At 41.7% G+C, this 20809-nt stretch overlaps 1 protein-coding gene across 1 annotated transcript in view; it reads left to right on the top strand.

The window, feature by feature from the left end:
* Positions 1 to 20406: 20406 nt before the first annotated feature.
* HHIP (hedgehog interacting protein) overlaps positions 20407 to 20809 on the top strand; it is a 73896-nt gene continuing 73493 nt past the window's right edge. Inside the window, exon 1 of the mRNA XM_056362302.1 lies at positions 20407 to 20809. This exon is cut by the window's right edge and continues 406 nt beyond it. The gene's annotated coding sequence lies outside the window, so the exon portion shown is untranslated.

The raw sequence follows: 20809 nt of genomic DNA, 5'->3' as shown, positions 1-20809 counted from the left end.
CTGTTTAACACCAATGTAGCAGTTTGCATAGCTCTACATAATGACAACTCTGTTTTTCAGGAAGGTCTTACTTTGTTACTGTATCCTACCTTGTAAGATAGGATGGTACATTAAAATTTGGATAAAATGTGATACATGTTGCAACATCTTACTCAAAATTTAGAACATACCAGTATTCAGTTCATCTGCACAATCTTTAATTGCTTCCTGCATACATAATGATTCTATTTCTTTTTTTTTTTTTTTTTTTTTTTACATTAATATATTCTGTCCTGGATCCCTACATCATTCAATAGTCAGAAAGTACAGTGTTTAGGGAATGATTAAGGCTTAGGCATTGAATAAGCATGTTGTCATTAGACTTCTGCCTCATTTGCTCCAGAAGGTAGATAGTGCCCTAGAAGGACCAAGCAAAATCAAAGGCTGGTTTTCTCTTCTGAATTTGGGTTTAAAACTCTGTGTTGAGCTGCACAGGAGGCGATCCAGAGGGAAGGATCAGCACTACAGCCCTTGAGGGACTAGACTGTGTCTAGAGAAGCGTGAGAGAAGAGAAAGCAAGGTCTCACTAATGCAGTGTAAGGCTGCTTTATTGGAACTGTATTTTGCCTCTGAGGTCTGTCAGAAGACCTGAATACTTACAACAGCAGCGTAAGTCAAGAGCTCCATTTTTCACACTTCAAGCTCTATAAGCAGATCCAAACCATATGAGCAATCAGGCCTAAATTCTCCCATATTCTGAGGATTAGGCATTTTTGACAAAACAGGATTTGTTCTCTCAGTGTTTCAAGTACACAGATATTTCTGTGGGGGCAGCTCATTTCCCAAAATAAATTATTTCTTGCTTGCAGGGAGCTCATTTAATATAGCAATAATTGCGTAGAAAATCCCACATGGAAATTAGTTACTCAAAGCAGGGTTTGGCTAGAGGTCACAAACAAAGCAAAAGGGGAAAACATTGATTATGCAACTACGAAGCTATGCTGCGTTGTCAACTCAATTGAGGTATATTTAACTGGAGCAACACAGTACCATGTATGGATAGACAAGGTTGCCCTGAATGACAGACACTGCTCCCTCTGGGCCAAAACACGCTACTGCTCAATAGGACTATGAAGATAACACAAGATTCCTGAATTAAAGTGAACTTATTGTCCAGAATTAATTGATATTCCTGGAAATAACAGGTGCATGCTAGGAACTAGAATGTAGAGCTACAGGAATGCAAAAGGACTAAAGCATCCCCAGCTGCCATGTCAGCTGAGGAGTAGCCAAGAGAATAGTGTCCTCAAATACCATCGCTTTTCTGCACATTTAGTTGGGAAACAGATGAACCCTTAACTCTTTGCCCTCCACTATAATCTGCTACACTGGAACATAAAACTGCAACATGTTTTACTTACACATTGAATAACCTCAGAGATACAGTATGGATTACAATTCTGTCTCTTTTGGAGAGCTGCAATTACATGTCTTTTTCACACAGGAGCTACACTTGAAAAGTACAACCAGCAACTGATTCAGTAACCCATGTTCCTCAGACAACAGTAAATTCTGCTTATTGCAAGAAGTCCTGAATTCACAGAAAGTTAAACTTATGAAGGACTGTCTTCATGTCTAAGGATCAGATTTTTATGGTCCGTCCTGCGTAGAAGTTGCTTACATGGCTCTTGGCTCAAATAAGCAACCACAAATGTTGTATACTATGGAGCCACTCAACATAATCTGAAGAGAGTATTTCCTTCAGTGAAGCTGCAAAATACCATAAATAGGCATCCCCTCTGCTTCCTTACAAAGAACAAAATCTTAGATTTGGCTTATTGAAACATTTGCTTCACTTGGAGGAGAGAATCCCCTTCATTTCTTTCCTACAACTGTGACTATGTAATAGGATCAATATTTTTAAAAAAGGCAAATCTAAAGGATAAGCCTACATTTTGCTCATCTCCTCTATCTTCATTTATATCTGTAAGAAAAGATTACAACCCCATGCTGGAGTAAATTCCATTCCCTATATACCCTCAAAGAAAAGTTAATGCACAGCAAGGAAGGGGACAGAATAACCTGGAAGTCCAAGGGCTGTTGTAACCATTCTATGTCCTACTTGCCCCAGTCACTTTATGGCTTGGAAGCTAAGGAAGTTGTTTTTTATTTTTTTCTTTCTTGTTAAGTGGCTATTGACTTGAACAGATTAACTTGTCATGAAAATTGTTTCGGTATATACACTATAGTAATAAGGGACATACACACATGGTTCAATCAGATACTAAGACAACCGATGCCTGCTGCAACTGACAAGACTTGAGATGGAGTGCCCATAACCATTCAAAGTACAGTACTGCCTGTTCTTTTTCCCTTATTGTCTATAAATTGCTATAAAAATTAATCATTTCCATCTTAAAATAACACTACTGTAATGAACCTGTAACATGCAATCCAAGATAAAATGATCATTTGGTTTTTAAGGAAAAAATGTGATGTCTATTATATTCTTCTCTTCCTTGAGACAATAGCTGTGAACAACCAACATATAAAATATTTCTTATTCTTCATTCTTTATGTGTAAACCCCATGGACACAATGAGCATAGGTATAGTACTATGTGTCGTCTTCCCTTCTGTCTTTGTAAGTTGGGTTTTCACAGAATCATAGAATGGTTTAGGTTTGAAGGGACCTTTTAAAGAACAGCTAATCCAATGCTCCTGCCATAGGCAGGGACATATTTCACTAGATCAGGTTGCTCAAAGCCCCAGCCAGCCTAACCTTGAATACTTCCAGGGTTGGGGCATCGCTGATGTCTCTGAGCAACCTGTTCCAGCATCTCACCACTCTTCATGGTAAATAATTTCTTCCTTATGTACAATCTAAATCTACCCTCTTTCAGGGTACCTCTTTCATTACCCCTTGTCCTGTCACTACAGGCCCTGGTAAAAAGTCTCTCTCTGTCTTTCTTATAAACCCTCTTAAAGTATTGCAAGGCCACAATAACATCTCAGTGGAGCCTTCTCTTCTACAAGCTGAACAACTCCAACTCTCTCAGCCTTTCTTTAGAGGAGAGGTGTTCCAGCTCTGGTAATTTTAGAGGCCCTCCTTTGGACCCACTCTAACAGGCCCATGCCCTTGTACTGGGGACCCCAGAACTGGATGCAGTACCCCAGGTGGGGTCTCACAAGAGTGGAATACAGGGAGAGAGTCACCTCGCTTTTCACCTACTGGTCATGTTTCTCCTTATGCAGCCCAGGACACAATCAGCTTTCCAGGCTGCAAGTGCATGTCGCCAGCTCCTTCATTTTTCATCCACCAGTATCCCTAAGTCCTCCTCTGCAGGGCTGCTCTCAATCAGTTATCACGCAGCCTGTGCTGATGCTGGGGACTGCCCCAGCCCAGGGGCAGGGACCCTGCACTTCATCTTTTTGAACTTCATGAGGTTCATATGGGCCCAACCCTCAAGTATGACAAGGTCCCTCTGGAGGGCATCCTTTCCCTCTAGTATACCAACTGCACCACTCAGCCTGGTGTCATCCACAAACTTGCTGAGGGCACACTCAACCCCCCTATCTACGTCATTAATGAAGATATTAAAAAGTATTGGTGCCAGTACACACCCTCGAGGGACACCACCTGTTGCTAGTTTCCACTTGGACATTGAGCTGTTGACTGTAACTCTCTGGATTCAGCCAGCCAATTCCTTATCCATCTAACAGACCACCCCTCAAACCCCTACCTCTCCAACTTAGAGGCAAGAATGTTGTGGAGGACTATGTCAAAGGCCTTATGGAAGTCCAGACAGATGGCATTGATACCTGTTCCCTTGTCCACTGATGCAGTTACTCCATTGTTGAAGGCCACAAGATTACTCATGCACAGATTGCCCTTGGTGAAGCCATGGCAAATGGCTAAATATAATTTCTGTAAAATGTTGCATACCTCATCAATGTTTTAGTTAAGTTGCTTCCTTCACCTTAATCTAACAAAATTCATGGTACTCACATTTGTGTTACCATTTCCTAGCCTAATACTTCCAGGAAATGGGACTTTCAAGCAGAAAAATGTTCTGGCCACAAAGGTTACGCTATCCAATAATTCACTGTGCTGGAAAACTACAGACAATCCATTGCTATTACTATCATGTTATCAGTACTGTTATAACACACACCACCTAACCATAATCTTTGATGACCAATGAGGTGTGACTAGCATTTTAGGAATACTGACAAAGCTACTAAAATGACCTTTTCTTTTGGAAACTTGAGTCTTTGCATATATTGCAACTGAAAAGATTGCCACACTTTATAGGACTGTCGCTCCAGTTATGCCAGCAACTTGACTAGATTCTGCCTGTGGCTGTGACTTCACTAAATTGGGGTAACGACTCTGAGAATAAACTTCTGTTAGAAAGCATGAATACACACAGCAAAATCTAGATAAAAACTTTGGATACTATCACAAATAAAACGTAAAAATTTTGAGAAGCCACTCTCCAATGGGTAACTATGACCTAAATTCCTTCCAGTTGAGCACTTTCTGCCATCCAAACAAGGAAGAATTTGAACAGTATGAACTATATCCTCTTTCAAACCCATTGGCTTCTTAGCACTTCATTGTCTTATCCAGAAAGTTTTGCATCCTGCTTGAAATTACTTTAATGAATAGTGTGGGTCTGGTACCCTCAGTAAGCTGGTTCTGCTGCCATTTCCACTGCTCTCCTGTTTTTTCCATCTTGTATAACTGAATAATCACTGCTTGTTCTCAGTTCTGTGTTACTTTTTTCTGTCTTTCAACCTGCTCCAAATATTTGATGCACGTCTTTATTGCTGCTGATTCACCATCTTCTCATACTTCATGTATGACTGCATAGTTTCCTCATCATATTTCTATATTTATTTGTTTCACTAGCCTTTCCTTATCCTCCAGTGCCATTTCTTTCTCCGTAAACATTTCCAGAGACATGCACCCTACAACTGTTGAATAAGACTATTTAATAACTATAACTACGTTTTGCTTCCACTTAAGCTTTATCTATTTTTAAGCGTGCTGTCACATACTCCTTCTACAACATTGCTGACTGTAACTGTCAAGTAAAATTCAGTTTCACTACTGCATAATTAGCTATAAATAATCAGGCTTTTTTGTTGCTGTTCCTGTTTGATGCTTCGATTCAATTATTTATTCCTGAACAAAATTTTTCTCTGAAAGTTAGCCTACATCTTCATTCCTTCAGCTGTTGTCTTCCCTTTTTCTTTTCTGTCACCAGCAGTCACCTCCCATATGTAAGACAACATTAGGGAAGAGAAAGGAAAACAAAGAGGAGTGTAGGATAGTGCAATAAAGTGAACAGAGCAGAAAGAAAAGGGCTAAGACACACTGACGGATATGGGGAGAAAACTGGGGAGAGGAGAGGAACACCAAAGGAGGAAAGGGGTAAATCAGTGTGAAAAAAAGAGCTGAGCATGAAAGGGGCTAAGAAGGAAAAGGAAAGACAGACTTGGGGAAAACACCATAGTGATACATAGCATAAAGAGTAGACAATAAGAAAGAACAGACAAAGAGGAGACAGAAAACAAAGATTAATAAAGACCCAAAAAAGCCCTGGGGAGATGATCTGTATCAGAAATAAGGGGTGTTTTTAACCAAAATTGGAGATGAACAGTATAATAGGGAACACTACAGACCAAAGTAGAGGGCCTAGGACAATAAACAGAAGAAATACTTTAAAATAAATGAGCCCAGAGTGAATAGAGCAGTTGTGCTGCTGTACACTCTAAACAGGAAAGGGTTTATAAGTTATGAACATTAATCTGGTGTTTCTCTACAATTTAAAAGGTAAGCAGGATGCTAAAAGGTATTAGTATAAAACCAAGATGTTGTATTATGGTGGGTTTTTTTCTACTATATGCTCTTTGATAACTTTACGTGCTGCAGTATACTGAATGAGGATACTAAAACTAGCAGAGCTCTGCTGTCATCACATAATGATATATGCTAACAGTAAATGTACATTTGGGTATATTTCTCCTGACTGCTTATTTCAGCCTTTTGCCAAGCTGCAGTTTGCCCCATTCTTGCTAAACATTATAAATATTTTTAATGGAAACGGAATACACATCAAAAGATGTGATATTACTGTTTTATGAGGCACTGGTTAGACCTCATGCTTATTTGGGCTCATTTTGCTACAGAAAAGCTGTTATTGTACAACATAATGGAGTACACAGGATAAATTCAGCTTTTGAGATAATTTCCTATGAGGAGCTGCATGTTGGCAGATGCACTGATTCCAAGTGAGGCACCCATGTGCATCTGAAGGTAGAATATTCTCCAACAAAAAGAAAGGTGCAAAGTAAACAAATTAAATCCTTTAAAATTATATTGTCGATTGGACAAAACATACTTGGTTCTTATGGGGCTTTCAATGCATGGTGCTTGGTTATTATCATTATGCTCGTTTTTCATAAGGGAAGAAGACACAGTGTCTTGACAGAAGGCAGTTATGGAGTCAGTTGTAAAGCCAGCAACAATTCCATGAATCAATAACATCAGCTTTGTTGAAGTTGGTATTAAAATTCTAATTAGCTCTAACTGTCCCGGGGTTTAAGCAGTTTTCCTGTCACTCTTTCAATTTATCATTCTAACCAGGAAAAACAACAGTGGCCTAGCTTTTTTAGGGACAGGTGCAATCTTCCACTTGTAGCAACCTCTTTGAAGACTGTTTTGAAAGGACAGCTAGCCCCTCTAGACACCTGGCTATGCTTGGGAAAAGGGATGTCTAGTGCCAATCTCTTTTTCTGGGTGGATATGGCAATACAGTTGGGCTTTAAGCATGGTTATGTATCTGAGCAATAGGTAGTATTCGCTTGTGAGGGCAGTGCATGCCCTTACAGGCATTTCCTAGCTCCTCCTTGGCAAATGCAGCAGTCCAGATGGAACTGTTCCTTGGGCTGCCAGTTGGACCACCCTGGTTTGTACCAAACAGGATTTTAAAAAACCCAAGGGGATGGAAAAAGTCTGAAAATTAGCAACTAAAAATAAACAGGAAATGAAGGCAGAACTGTTTCACATGAAATGCCATAAATACATGGAATAGAATTGTCCAGTTAAAATTATCAAAATGATGAATTTAAGTAAAAACACTGGAAATAGTGAAAATAATGCCAGGGCAGAAGGGAAAGGAAGAGCTATATTTAAACAAAAAACCCTAAACAACCACAGCTACAATGCTATCACTAGAACCACACAAGGATATCTTCAATGGGAGGTAAGGGAATGTGTCCAGAAGTATGGGTTTTTGAAGGTCTGAAACATGTTAACTTTAACAAGGTTCCTGTAACCTCCTTCAGAATTCAGCAGCTATGGTCTGTAGCTTAATTTTTTTTTTCTTGAAGTAATAGCTTTGAGTTACTACGACTCAGGCCAAGTACATAATGCCAGTTTGTATTCTATCATTCGTACTGTCTAAGCATGAGCAATTAGGTAGGAGAGTTACTGCATAATAATAACAACAACAACACTTCACTAGTTATCCAGGATCAGTTCTTAGGACTTAATGCAGCTTCTGTTTCCAGATGGATGTAAGATGCTGTCAGTCTGTGAGGACACGTTATTTTCAATATACATTATTTTATGGAAACATAATGCCAAAGAGAAATAGCACCATCTACAATTCAATAGTACTGCTAAAAGCTGGAAAAGTCAGAAGAATCTTTCAAAAAATACAGGGTACAATCTTCTAGTGCCAAGATGAAACCTGGATGATCTACACATGACCTTGTTCTTCTGCAGGTTCTGTTACTGCAAAGAGCTGTGAAACTGCTCTCTAACAATTCCATTTAACACTCACACCAACAAAACGTAATACAGTAAATAAAGTATAAACAGATATTATTTACACAATGTATTGTATATGCTAATGTTGAGATATTGAGTAAAATACTGCAATATGCAATTCCTTCGGCATTTCACTCATCTGAGACCTCAAGACACTAAAGGCTGCGTTTTCTAATTTTGGAGTTTTACATAATTGCAGGCACTGGAGCACTTTTGTTATCTAAACAGTTCCTCAAAAAATTTAAACACAGTGAAGCACAATCACGTCTTATCAGATAGATTATTAAGTAGGACTTGCTAGGATACTTGAACTGCTAACCAAAACAACATATGCAGCACATGTTTGTGCAGCAGACTGGGAGCATTAGTCAGTCTTCCTGTTCTGCAAGGTGAATTCCACCGAGTAACACTTGGTTTGGGGGGTGGGGTGGGGTGGTGGGGGACATGGGAGGGAAACAACATCACAACACAAAAAAACAGATATACCTTTCCTACAGGAGATACAGAATGTGAAGCATCCAGGACAGCAAACTGGAGAAGTATCACCTTAGAGTTCTTTGGATTTGGTGAACTCTCCCTACAGTTAAGGCCAGCAATACAGTCAGAATCTTAGGTATTTCCATGGCATCTCTAAGTCAGCACTTCTTTAGGCATCTGTTTCTGAAGCGGCACCACAGAAACTATCTCTCAGTGATGTGATTGTGCACCAAAGCTCTTAAGTTTGCAGGTGAAACAGCATTAGGTCTCTTTTTAAGTCCCAGTGCTACAAGTATAATCTGGAAATGATACTAACCTTTTCTGGTTCACTCTGCCTTTCAAGCACTAACAATATTTATATATTTGGAATTAAAAGTAATGAGGATAAAACAGTAATTCAATATGAGCGAAGCCAGTTAGCAAAGAGGAACATCGTAAGACCATCTAAGATGGTGGGTAGAAACTGCATTCTGCTTTAGTTGGCTGGCCACCTTCCTTTCTTTTGCTACTGAAGTGCCACTACACTTTAATATTCTAAAACAATAATGCACAAGACAGAGCAAAAGGCATTTTGCTGTTGTTTCATGGGTTTGGTTTTTTGCCTTTCAAAGAAAATAACACAGAAGGGTCTTTACAGAAAGACCTTGGGGCAGATTCTTAGGTAGCAGAAATTATCATAACTGAGATCAACAGAGACATAACAGTTTCAAACAGTCGATGAGCCTCCTCTTCTCTTTTGTGAGTGGGTCTTATGAAAAGGATCACAGGAAGTCCCATCACAGAATTTCCAGGCCTTGGACACCAAGGACAAAAATCTGCCTCTGCTACAGGTTTCAGCAAATGCACTACTGGTTTTAATGAAGCTCAGCTATTTCTACTTCTTTAATTGTTAGAGCATGGACACTTCAAAAGCTTAGTATTTTTCAATTTTTCTGTAACTTAGAAATTTTCAGTCTCTTAGAGAAGTAATGGGCTATGTTTTCCTCTCCCAAATTTAAAATTTACATTAAGACCTATACAACAAATAAGGAGACGAACCAACCTATTAATTTAATATTTCCCCCTTTTAAAAAAAATATGCAATCTTTACTCATTTACTTAGAATTATTCATAGGACAAAAGCAGGAAATCATCATTCTGAATATTATCTATAGGACAGACTTCACACCAAAGTTAAACAAGTCTCAATATCTCTATCTACAGATATCTAATTAAACAATAGAAGGGAGCATGCATTTTCTCCATACACAACACTACTCTAATAAATGTTCCTTCTACAATCTCTATACTTCCAGAGTTTCTTTAAAATTTACTCTAACACTACTCTACAGACTACTGTAATATGAATTAGATGACAAAATCAAATGTAGATTGCCACTGTGCAGGGTAACATATAATTACATATAAAATACAAATGGGAAATTAAATTCCAAGGGGCTTAAAACAAAAGACTAGAAATATGTTAACTAATTTAAATAATAAAGGTTCTTAAAATAATTGTATTCAGATTTCTGTTTCACTGTGTGTCTCATTCCACTATCATTGCTGTAGTCAGTAAATTTTGAAAAGCTAGGGGATTCAGGCATTATTTTACCCATTCCACTATGTGAAAATAGAATTATATTTGATGTACATTGTACCAGAAACTCAGTACAGTGCCAGCAAATAGTGTTCTGTAGCAATATTAATATTTTTTAGTGTTAACTGAAGTTTTTTAGTGAAAACTAATTACCCGTTCTCAGTATGAAACGTCGATGAAGCTGGCGGTAGACTCATACTTGGGTTGCAGCACTCCTCACCGTCTCAGCCAAAATTCACACAGCCAAGGGTGTTGGCTACCTGTAAAACAGTGATATCATCACTGCCGATTGTCTCTTTTCTAAAGATATGTAAACAAAACCATGGCATCAACCAATACGGCTCTTTGCAAAGCTGTATTTCCATGAGCAAAGCTAAAACAAGAAATTTTACATTTTGAAAATGTAAAACTGTAACTATGAAAAAGAAGGAACTTTTGTCATTCACTTGAACAGGAGTATTTGTGTATTCACATGCTTCTGACACATACTGATCTGACAGAGCCTCGGTTCTTTTCCATCAGGTCAATAATAAATATTCCACAATGTTTATGAATATGCAGGCTCAAAAAGCACTAAACCTATAAGACAAAGAGTAAGATCTCTCCATTTTTGTTGCTTTATGTTAAAACAGTTATTCAGAGCACTTGATACCAATGAAAAATGCATCTTAGGTAGTTTGGGAATGCAAGAAAAATTTCCCATTATAAACAGTACTTAGCACTTACGAAGTGCTTTGCATTTTCACAATACTCTTCAAACAAGTGTGTAAGTACTGTGCCCATTGTACAAGTAAGGTCACTGAAATGGACATGTTTTTCTAAGAAAGATTTAAAAGTAAATGTTTTCCTAAATAAGAATCAGAATACATTGCAATGGTTTCTGTTTCAGAGCTAACCAGAAACCATGGCTTCCTCAGCTGTTCAAAAGTTAAGTGGTATGTGAACCAAGTTTATTGTCCTGTCAAAGCATGAATGAAAATATTCCATAGTAATGTAATATTGATAACATAAGTGTAAAAATAAACATAAACATGTAAGTGAACAGATATTGTATACATAGCTAGCTAACATCTTTGCACTCATAAGAAATAAAGTATCAAGGTGATGTAACGCTCAAGTTCAGGCCCAGGCTAGAAGGGGCCTGAATAAGGGGATGAGCAAGAAAGAACTGATAAATTTACGGGAACCTGTTCAATGGGCTCTAGATCAAGCCACAATGGAGAGGATAAAGTATATCTGAAAGAACTTTGAATTCATTATTTACTTTTCCTGCTCTCTTTTATCATTATTTGTTACCCTTTTTTCCCCTATTGTTCAGTGCTAGTCTCTTTATCCTTTCATTCATAAATTTTTACTTCCTCAAATGAAAAGATCTTTACTTAGCTCTGTATATCAACGGGTGAATTGCTGCCTACTCTGAGAAAGGATGTAAAAAAACATAATTAACCCATTTAAATGTTACCTCTTTTCAGAATTCCATCTCATCCTAATGGCTGTAGGTAGGTGGATCTCAAGATAGTGTGTGGAATCCTATTTGAGAAATCTCTAAATTAAGGATCAGTAAGAAAGAAGAAAAGGACAGGACTGTTTCCTCATCAAGTTTGTTTTTCTAGAAATGCCCTATTGGCGTCCTATAGGACTCCCTCCCTGTAGGAAACCAGGAAGATAACTCGTAATTACTATGTTATCTGCTTGAAATTACAATTTTAACTTCATGTTAAAAAATACTAGTAAAACTTTTTAAAGCTCTGTCTCCTAACCAAAAATACTGGAAACTTTAGAATTATTACCTGTCCACTCAGCTCTGTCAAAACAGTTTAATTCTGCAGACTTCCAGATTAGTTCATCGATTCCTTGGCACAACAGCACTCTCAGGGAACATACAGCTGTCACTTAAAAGTGTTTCCCCAAGTTTTTCTGTACAGATTACTGACTCCTGAGACATACAAGTGCCCTTGGTGTTAAAGTTCAAACCCTTTGGAAAACCACGCTTGGTGGAGCGATACACAAACCTCCCAGAAGAACTGAACATTCGGTGTGAGGTTATATAAAACACCACAGGTCCAGAGAGAACAGCCCACACAGTCCCTCTGCTCCTTCAAGCTGCCAGAGGCACAAGATTTCAATGTCCTCAGGGCCTTCCTCCATTACATATATTCAGGTAAGTTTATCATAAACAGTTCCACTGAAAGTACAGTGCTAGCATCCCGGACTTTATATTAGAAAAAAAATGATGGCTGCAACAAAGTATTCCCTCGTGAACAACCAACTGACCCTTGAGTTTCCAAAAAACGTTGATTGGCAGTAGAAACTCATTTGACTCCCACTCATACTTGACTGATTTGCTAGCAAAATTCAACAACTAGTCCATGATATACACATTGTCCTGCAAACAATGTCTTTCATTATTAAAAATCATGAAATATCATTATTCTAGTGGATGGGTCTGACAAATTGATCCTGATTATCATCCTTTATGGAAGTCACACTTAATGTATTGATCATTATATCATACCTGAGTCGTGACCTACACCTACTAATCTTGTCCCAGACACAGAAAGTGGTTGGTAACGTGTCCTACCCCCGGAATGCTATGATTTCTGTTTTAAGTAATCATTTAGGCCCTACTCTAAAAAATTATGTGGGGAGTAGGAAAGGTTAAAATGCTGGAATCATGACTGCTTTAAATCATACTTTTGCCAGAATCAGAACCGAACCTCTGCAGTAAGGGTTAAAAGCAGTCTGTTTACCTCATTCAAACAACATCTAGTCTGCAGTGACCATTCCTTGGGAAATTAGGGATTCCCTCACATCTGTAACAAATTACATGGAGCAGTACAGCTCATCCTTAAAGTTCATTTGATGGTGATTGTAATACATGCCTTAAGGTTAGGATGGCATGCTTAACTCAATCACTTGATTATACACATAATTTCAAATGCTGTAGAAGCCAGGTTGCATATAGAAGTTGTAGGATTCAAGACAGCTGACCTGGACATCAGGGCCGTTATTGTTCATATCTCACCACAGGCAGACCGCATTCATACAGAGAATAGTACTACCTAATGAGGAAACATACAATAGACTAGAAGAAGTTTTCTATTAGAGCTGTCCAGGAACAGATGGTTCCAGCATCTGCTATTGTGTCTCCTTATCCTGTGTTATTTATTTTTTAAAATATGGTTTGGCCTTAAGTTCAATCAAAGTTCATCTGGCATCCACATCAGTTTCCATCTTTATCCAAAGATCTTCTTTGTTCATACATCTTACAGTCAAATGAAAGGAATTATTCACACATTGCCACCTGTGTGTGAACCTACCACCTACTTAGATTTATTTCCAACCAAAGTTAATGGACTCTTCATCTCAAGGTTTAGAACGTACATGGTCCAATCTGTCTTTGAAGACCACATTCCTGGCAAAATAGTATCAGCCTGCAGAACCAGGGACTCCCAAAACCTGATGGTTTGACAGTGCTCCATCCGGATAAAGTAGCTTTATGACCACATCCTAAACTCCTAGCCAAACTGGTGTCTACATTCCATTTTAATTACAGTGAGGTCGAGCATAATTTTTTAGTTAAAGGTTGACTACTGTAAATAATCTAAAATCTACATGCTTGAAATTTGCTGTGCATCACAGGAGTGTGAGGGAGGGCAAGCAGGCCAAGCTCAGTCACTTCAATGATGGGCTCCCAAAGAACAGCCTCTGTGAGAATTAGCTGTTTACAAAATCACCTGCTTCTTCCAATTTTTCCTTTGCATGACTGGGACTCAGGCTATAGCTTTAATCCTCTCCAGGCTGATCTAATTCAGGCAGGATTTAGGCTGCTAACACAACGCTCCCAATGCCCCTTCAGGGAAGAAAGGTAGAAAAAGTTACTAAGGGTAAAATTTGTAACCACTAAATGGACACTTCAAAAAGATGGCACTAGGTATGCCTTACACTGGCACAGACCAGGCAGCCTGGAAGTGCACATAAGCCTGCAGAAGCATGTGTGCTGTTAGAAATGTGAGGCAGCTTTCGGCACTATTCTGATGTCATTTAACAGAGGCCAAAACAACTGATTTTGAACATGGCTGTTAGCATGTGTCTGGGAATGACAGTGAGGTACACTGGGACTTCTGCTCCATATGCCAGGGCACTTGGTAGTTCTGAGAATGATGTGTTGAGGAGCACATATATTTGAGATGAACTCCCTACTTTCTGAAAGTTATGCTACTGAATTGGAACACACCTTTCTGAAAGCTACATTACAGATATAAATTAGACACATGCTGTTCTAGGAAAATATATGACGATGGTTGTTGACTCCGCCGTTATTTTCCACCTGTGGGAGAAAAGGATTTTTACTGTTTGGAAAGGAGCCTCAAATAGCACAGTTAATATAGCCTATGTGCTCTATATGCAGCAGTGCTGTACGTGGTGCCTGAGCATGTATTCTATCAAAGCTTCTGTGAAGAATTTCCCAAAGCTTCCATATCAAATATGAATTGACTCACACTGATTTACTTAACAGAGCAAAATGCACGTGCACTGCATCAACACAAAGAAAATCTGTGGAATCCTCTCTGACATCCCAGCCACCAAGCAGCTCGGAGCAGAGCTTCATGACCGCTTCGTTTTAACACTGCCAGGCTACAACTTCTGTCCCCACTCTTAGCAGGAAACAAAGAACACTACGCACAAATATTTAGGCCCATTATTTAGTTCTGGTATGCGCAATATCCCTCATTCAGAAAGAATTTTATTCCTTTGATAACTACTACAAGCATTTCAGTTTCCTTGATGGCATCTTAAATAAATTGTTCCTACAGCCAGCTAAGGATACTTTAAACGCTGGAGCGAGGGATAGCATACACGTGGCTGGTAAACTGCAGTAGGCAGTGGGATTACTACAGTCCCTGGTAGGAAAGAAAGATTTTCCCACAGCAGCTTCCTTTGTCTCTTTGTAACACACATAAATAGAGACCCGCTGTTGAGGTGAATTACAGCAGGTAGTGAAAGTATGCAGACCATAGGCAAGAGGGCCTCTTGAGTCTTCGTTCCCTCACAAAATGGTTTGCTTTATCTGCCTTCTAGTTAGCCTAGCCTATGTTGCAAAATTGAACACACATAATTGAGGGTTTGTGTTAGCAGCTGACGTGATGTGCTAAAATAATCTGTAATTCACATTCCCTGATGGGCCAATCAAGTGGAGTTAACATCAGCCCAATACTGCTTTTGTACCCAGAAGGGACTCGGGCTTTTTTGAAGTCATGTTTAGAGAGTAGATGCATTAGTTTACAGTCCCAAATGGTCCAGGTGGCTTCAGCTGGTTTAGAGGATTTCTAAGAGCCATGGGGAACTCTGTGGTAAAGACATACCCTAAAAACCTGTGTGTGACTGTCTGAGCACCTATTTTCCATAAAAAATATCCTAACAAGTCCTGTTCATTCATGTTATACCAGCTTTCACACCTCGTATTTGTGGTATGCAAAGACAAGCAACATGTTATTCTCAACCCCATGAAATGATGTGGGCTATAGTATATGGTGGATAGAACCAACCAGAAATGCTGTAACCAAACTGAAAAAATTCTGTTACATCACAAACAGAAATATAAGCAAAAATATAATGGTTTTATAAACTTCTGACTAACCACAAGATGCTTTAATTAAATCATTCCAGCAGTTTTCCTTCTTCATTACCAGAGGAGCTGCTGCAGCAAATGGAATTGCAGAGTCCACAGCTGTGGGGAACTCCTGCCATAAAGACTGTCCCGGAGTCAGGATTTCCTGATATTACAGTTCTCCCCCTTTAAGCCACAGGAACCCTAGACCCAGTGATGTAGCAAAGAGCCAGAAAAAACTCTCAACTTCACTTCTAATGGGACTCTCAGGACAGCTGGGCTTTCACTCAAAAAAAGCCGGAAGCACAGGAGCCCAGACTGCCAAACCTTGAGATTCCTGCTCAGGTCCTCACTCCAAATTTCCAGGTTCCTGGGTCTCTGTATATGTAGCTGACAGGAAACAGAGAGATGGGACCTTTAACTTTCAGGAGCCACAGCTAAGGCAGAAGCAAGAGCTTAAACTCTTAAGTTCGGTTTCGTTTCAAAGTAATTTAAATGAACTATCTGACTCCTATAGAAAGATTTTTCTGCTTTCCTTTCTAAATGAAACATGTAGAATTCAAAATTAAATGCTTTTTTCCAGAACTGAATCTGGAAATGGAACTCTTAATTTTGAGCATCTACAGTGGAGATTCCATGATTGAGTGTTTCTCACTGTTCTATGATAGTGATCCCAGGAAGAACGCAGAATCATAGAAGAGTATCTGAAGCTGGAAGGAACCCATAAGGATGACTAAGTCCAACTCCCTGCTCCTCACAGGACTACCTAAAACTAAGAAATAAGGTAGAATCATTGGCTTCACAGCACATCCTACAGTTTAGGAAGAGCGCTCAAAATAACAAGTGTAATGTTACAACGGACTCAGGAAAAGTGTAATGGTGCTGAGATATGGAGAGATTCCACCCTCATTTCACCTGACAACAAACTGGTTCTGAAAAAAAAAATAAAAAGCTTTTTTCTCTTAAAAAAAGTAAATGGCAAGGCAAAAGTATGTTTCAGAAGTTCAGCTCAAATGCCAGCTAAAAGAAAATCTCAGCCACACCCCAAGACCTGAAGTCCACCTGCTTCACCTAGTGCAGTGTCCCTGATACAGAGGGGTGATCTCCATGTACTAGTATTTTAAATACCATAATTTCTCAGACACAGAGCAAGGTGAGTGCTGGCTTGTCTCCTAGTCTGCTCCAACATGGCAACATTCCTCCTCATGGCACGCCAGGTATTTGCCACTGGTGTGGCAGGAGATGGGATCTAGCCCTGATACCACTGCTGAGAACACACATCTCATACTGCATGGGTTTAGCTGTGAAAGTGTGGTGACTGCATGCGAAGTTCTTCTGTGAATCACAACAGTATGTAAAGATATGCATTCAGACAACATCTGTTGGGAGGTTAGGAATAATCTGATGCTACTGTTTGCTTCCATCAAACATGACACCATGAGATAACTTCGTCCAGCCTCTGCTCCTATCTGCAAACTGATATGATAACTATATTTCCCAAAACTGACACGAGCTGCTACACATAACTGCATGTTTCCTCTTTTGTTCAAACTACCAAAGGAATTCACTAACTTTAAACCTTAAAGTGGGTTTCTTGATACAATTAAATTCCTTTGCAAAATATGTATGACTGTCTGAGAACAAACAAAATAATCTGAGAAATAATAAGTTCAAGTGCACGCTACAATCAGCCTTCTACTCTTAGAAGGGTATTCTGAGACATTTAATTCACACGATACAGGTACCGTGATGTATCATGATATAGATAAGACGACAGACAATGAAGCTAATGGCATAAATAAGCACAGTCTGCTTATCTGCTGGGTGAAACTACAAGAAAATCTAGCTACATTCAAACACTGTAGCAGCAATAGCTTCCTTTTTAAAAACTTTCTAAGCCTCTCACACTTAATTGCATTGTAACCCAAAGATTCTCATCTACATCCTACATATTCTGAACAAATTACAGAATTTATTCAACTGACTTACAGCATTACCATGTTTAATCATTTCTAGTAATGAGCTTCATATGACAGAATCCAGGTTGTCTTAAAAAAAATGATGTGTCTATTAACCATATTTCCTATGTGTATTTTTTCTTTCTTCTTAAGTATTCCCTTATCTCTGTTTCTCAGAGGCTGAAAGTCACCTGAATTTGACACTGTGAACTGGTGTATATACTAATACTGACCTTAACTTTGCATTATTAAAAAGGTTTATAAATAAAATCTTGTATCAACCAGCTTGGAGAAAGTGCTTTGTTAAAGAAGCCATCATGTACTTTTAAAGTGTGGAAAGGAATATAAGATTCAATCGGTCCTCTTGCACAAAACCCCAAGAATCAGCAACTTCTATTCAGAGGTTTTAAAGAACATTCAGCCTTCTTCAAGTCTTGCTTATATATTTTTACATCACTCTATCATTATATAGCTTGAAGTTTTGAGCACTTTATGTTATACAAGGCAACAGTACATTCCATGGAATTTCTGCGAAATGTCTCCATCATAGATCTGTGTAAAATTTCTGTGTAGAAACTGACCTTCACAAACTGTCAGCTCTTACTTAGTCTGGCAACTTGATCTAAATCCCATTTCGGGAAACCATTCTCTAATTAATCCACCTCAATCTCACCTCCTCTGAGAACTGGTACAGGTATACATAGAAACAGATATTTATGCAGGCAGCACTTGAAGGAGGAAGAAAGGTTATTTACCGTAGCTGTATTACTTTGATCATATAGATTTACATTCCTCACTTCCTCTCTCCTTCAATGAGACGGGAGCTGCAAGGACCAGGCCACAACTGCTCAACAGAAATCTGCACTGAACTTCTGTTTTTTCAAGAGGGAATCTGCCCCGCAGCCACTTCCTTCCACTGAGTTCCAGCTTCCCACTCCCATAAGGGAGATGCAGGGCAGAAGTATTCGAATCTGCTTGGAAAGTATGAGCCCCTGTCTACACAGGGAAAGATGACATACAGGCCTCCAGCTGTGTCCTTTTGCCACTACAGTTCTGCCAGTATAACCCTCTGTAAGGTGTCTGCTTGGGAATAGAAGTGACTTTCTTCTGCTACCGTTATTCTGCTTTATACCAGTCACTTTTATTTCAGAATAATCTATGTAATAACCCAGTGTAACAAAACTGTTGTGGTATAACTACATTGCCACAGTTCTGCTAGTCAGGTTGCTCATGGAACATTTCCATGTATCGCCAAGCAGTACTTTTTTCTAAAGCTGCAAAGCAAGGATGCTGTATCACCAGTGCTGTTGATATTCTAAGGGTGCCATCCTTATTTGCACTCATCAGCATGGGTGCTGGGGCCCATGCCGTACCACAGGCCTGCCTCATTGATGTTGATGTAGCCCAAGCCTTGGTCAGGAAGATTTTCACCCAAACAAGAGTCAGTGGTAAGACAAGTGGTGCTCACGAGTTTAGGAACTGCTAGCTTTTAAGAAATGCACCTAAAAGGAGAGGAAAGTGTCTTTATGTCTGCTCAGTGATTTATCTGATGTCCTGTTTGTCCATGCGCAATTCCTATTTAGTTCAGCGTGGACCACTTAAGGATAAGAGTTTAAATACAAATCTGAAAAGACTAATTTTCTTTGGTTAAAAATAAACATGAGGAGAACAGTAACAGGCCCTAGCTGCCTCAGAAAAAATGCTCGTGAGGAACTCCAGGCAATACTTCTTACACTTTCTCCCTCCTCAGGGGGCTCTTTGGGTGCAAGCCATTTTTTCCTCTATTTCAGGGGTTAGCAGCAAGCCCCTAGCAAATACGCCTTGGGGCTCTTTTTCTCCAGCTGCCTTTTACCCCCAAGTCAGTGGCTGTGCCACTGCTGCCCCTGAGGACTTCCACTCCTCCCTCTCCCCCAGGGGAAGGAGCCAACACCTCCTCCTACCCTCTAGCTCTCTCTTCCCACCTGCGGGGCTCTGCAGCACATCCTCCCCGGAGGCCTCTGCCTCTACACCCTGGTCTGGCATCTTTCTCCTTTTCCCAAATTCATTTCACCCCTGTTCGTACTGGGTTGGCTTTCCAGCTGGCTCCTTCCTGGTCTCCCAGGTGCTTTCTTGCCACCAAGCGCCAGATACCAGGCTCGTCCCAGTCTTCCCACACAGAGGTCTCCCATTTCTAGCCAACCAGGAGGATGCTCGCCCCTGTGCACCATGCTCCCTTCTGCCATTGGCAACGTGGCCGCCAAGGGGTCCTGCTCCGAACCTGGTGAGCGTGGTGAGGGCGAGGGCATGGTGACGGGCACCAAGGAGCCGGCCCGCTGGCCTACGCTCCTCCGATTCCTGGGCGGGAGTGAGGATGCCGGAGCCCCGCCAAAAAGGCACCTGGAGCTGAGCGACACCTCCACTGCTCGCCCCCGTGGCCGTCGATGCCTGCCCCGCGCGTCTGGAAGGTTCCCTGGCGTCTGGGGATGAGCCGAGGGGGCCGCCGGCGGGCCCGGCCCAGCGGACCCAGAGCGGCACCTCAGCGCGCCGGCCGAGGGCGGTGAGGGGGCTCCGCCGCCGGGCCGGGCCCCTCAGCCGTCAGGGGCGCAGGACCCACCTACAGCGCTCGCCTTCCGCCGGGCACCGACGCGGTTCCACCGCTTCCCGCCGAGACCGGGCCGCCCGGGGGAGGGAGGGCGCCCGTCCCCTCCGTCGGCCCTGCGGGAGCCCCGGCTCCCGTCCCACCGGGGGGGAACGGGGCGGCGAGGGGCGCGGCGACCCCCGTGCCGCCGGCGGGAGCCCGCTACAGGGCGGGGCGCTGCCGCCGGCCTCGCGCCGGGCGCGGCCTCGCGCAAGCTCCCGCTGGCCGCTCGCGCGCGGGCCCGGGGGGGTGGGGGGGCGCGAGGCCGGGCGCGGCACCGCCGCTTCCCGCCGGGCCCCCGCGGCGGCGCGGGCGGCACGCGCGGCCGGTGCCGCCGGGTGACGTGCAGGGCGCGCGGTGGCAGCACCTCCCCGCGCGCGGCTTAAAAAGAAGAAGAAAAGAGGGAGCGAAACATGAGAGCCCTAGTGAGCCGCAGCCGCCGCCGGCAGCAGCGCAGGGGGCATCGCCCGGCCCGGCCGCCGCCGCCGCCGTCCCACCTCGGGGACACCCTTCCTATGGGACGACAAGTGAAGGGCTGCCGCCGCCCGCTGCCCGGCCCGCCCCGAGCCTCGGCGCCCCGGCGCGGCAGCGGCCGCCGCTAAACCTGTGCCACTTGCACGGCTCGGCCGGCCCCGAGCATCCTCCCGCCGGGCCCGGGGGCTCGCTGCCCCGCGCCCGCCTTCTGGCGTCCGCCTCCCTGGGAGCGGGGGTGCTTCTCCTCCGTAGGCTTTTTAATTGCTACCGTG

This window comes from Falco biarmicus, chromosome 1, assembly GCF_023638135.1.
Source record: "Falco biarmicus isolate bFalBia1 chromosome 1, bFalBia1.pri, whole genome shotgun sequence".
NCBI classification, from domain to species: domain Eukaryota; kingdom Metazoa; phylum Chordata; class Aves; order Falconiformes; family Falconidae; genus Falco; species Falco biarmicus.
This window is presented reverse-complemented; position numbering and strand designations above follow the sequence as displayed.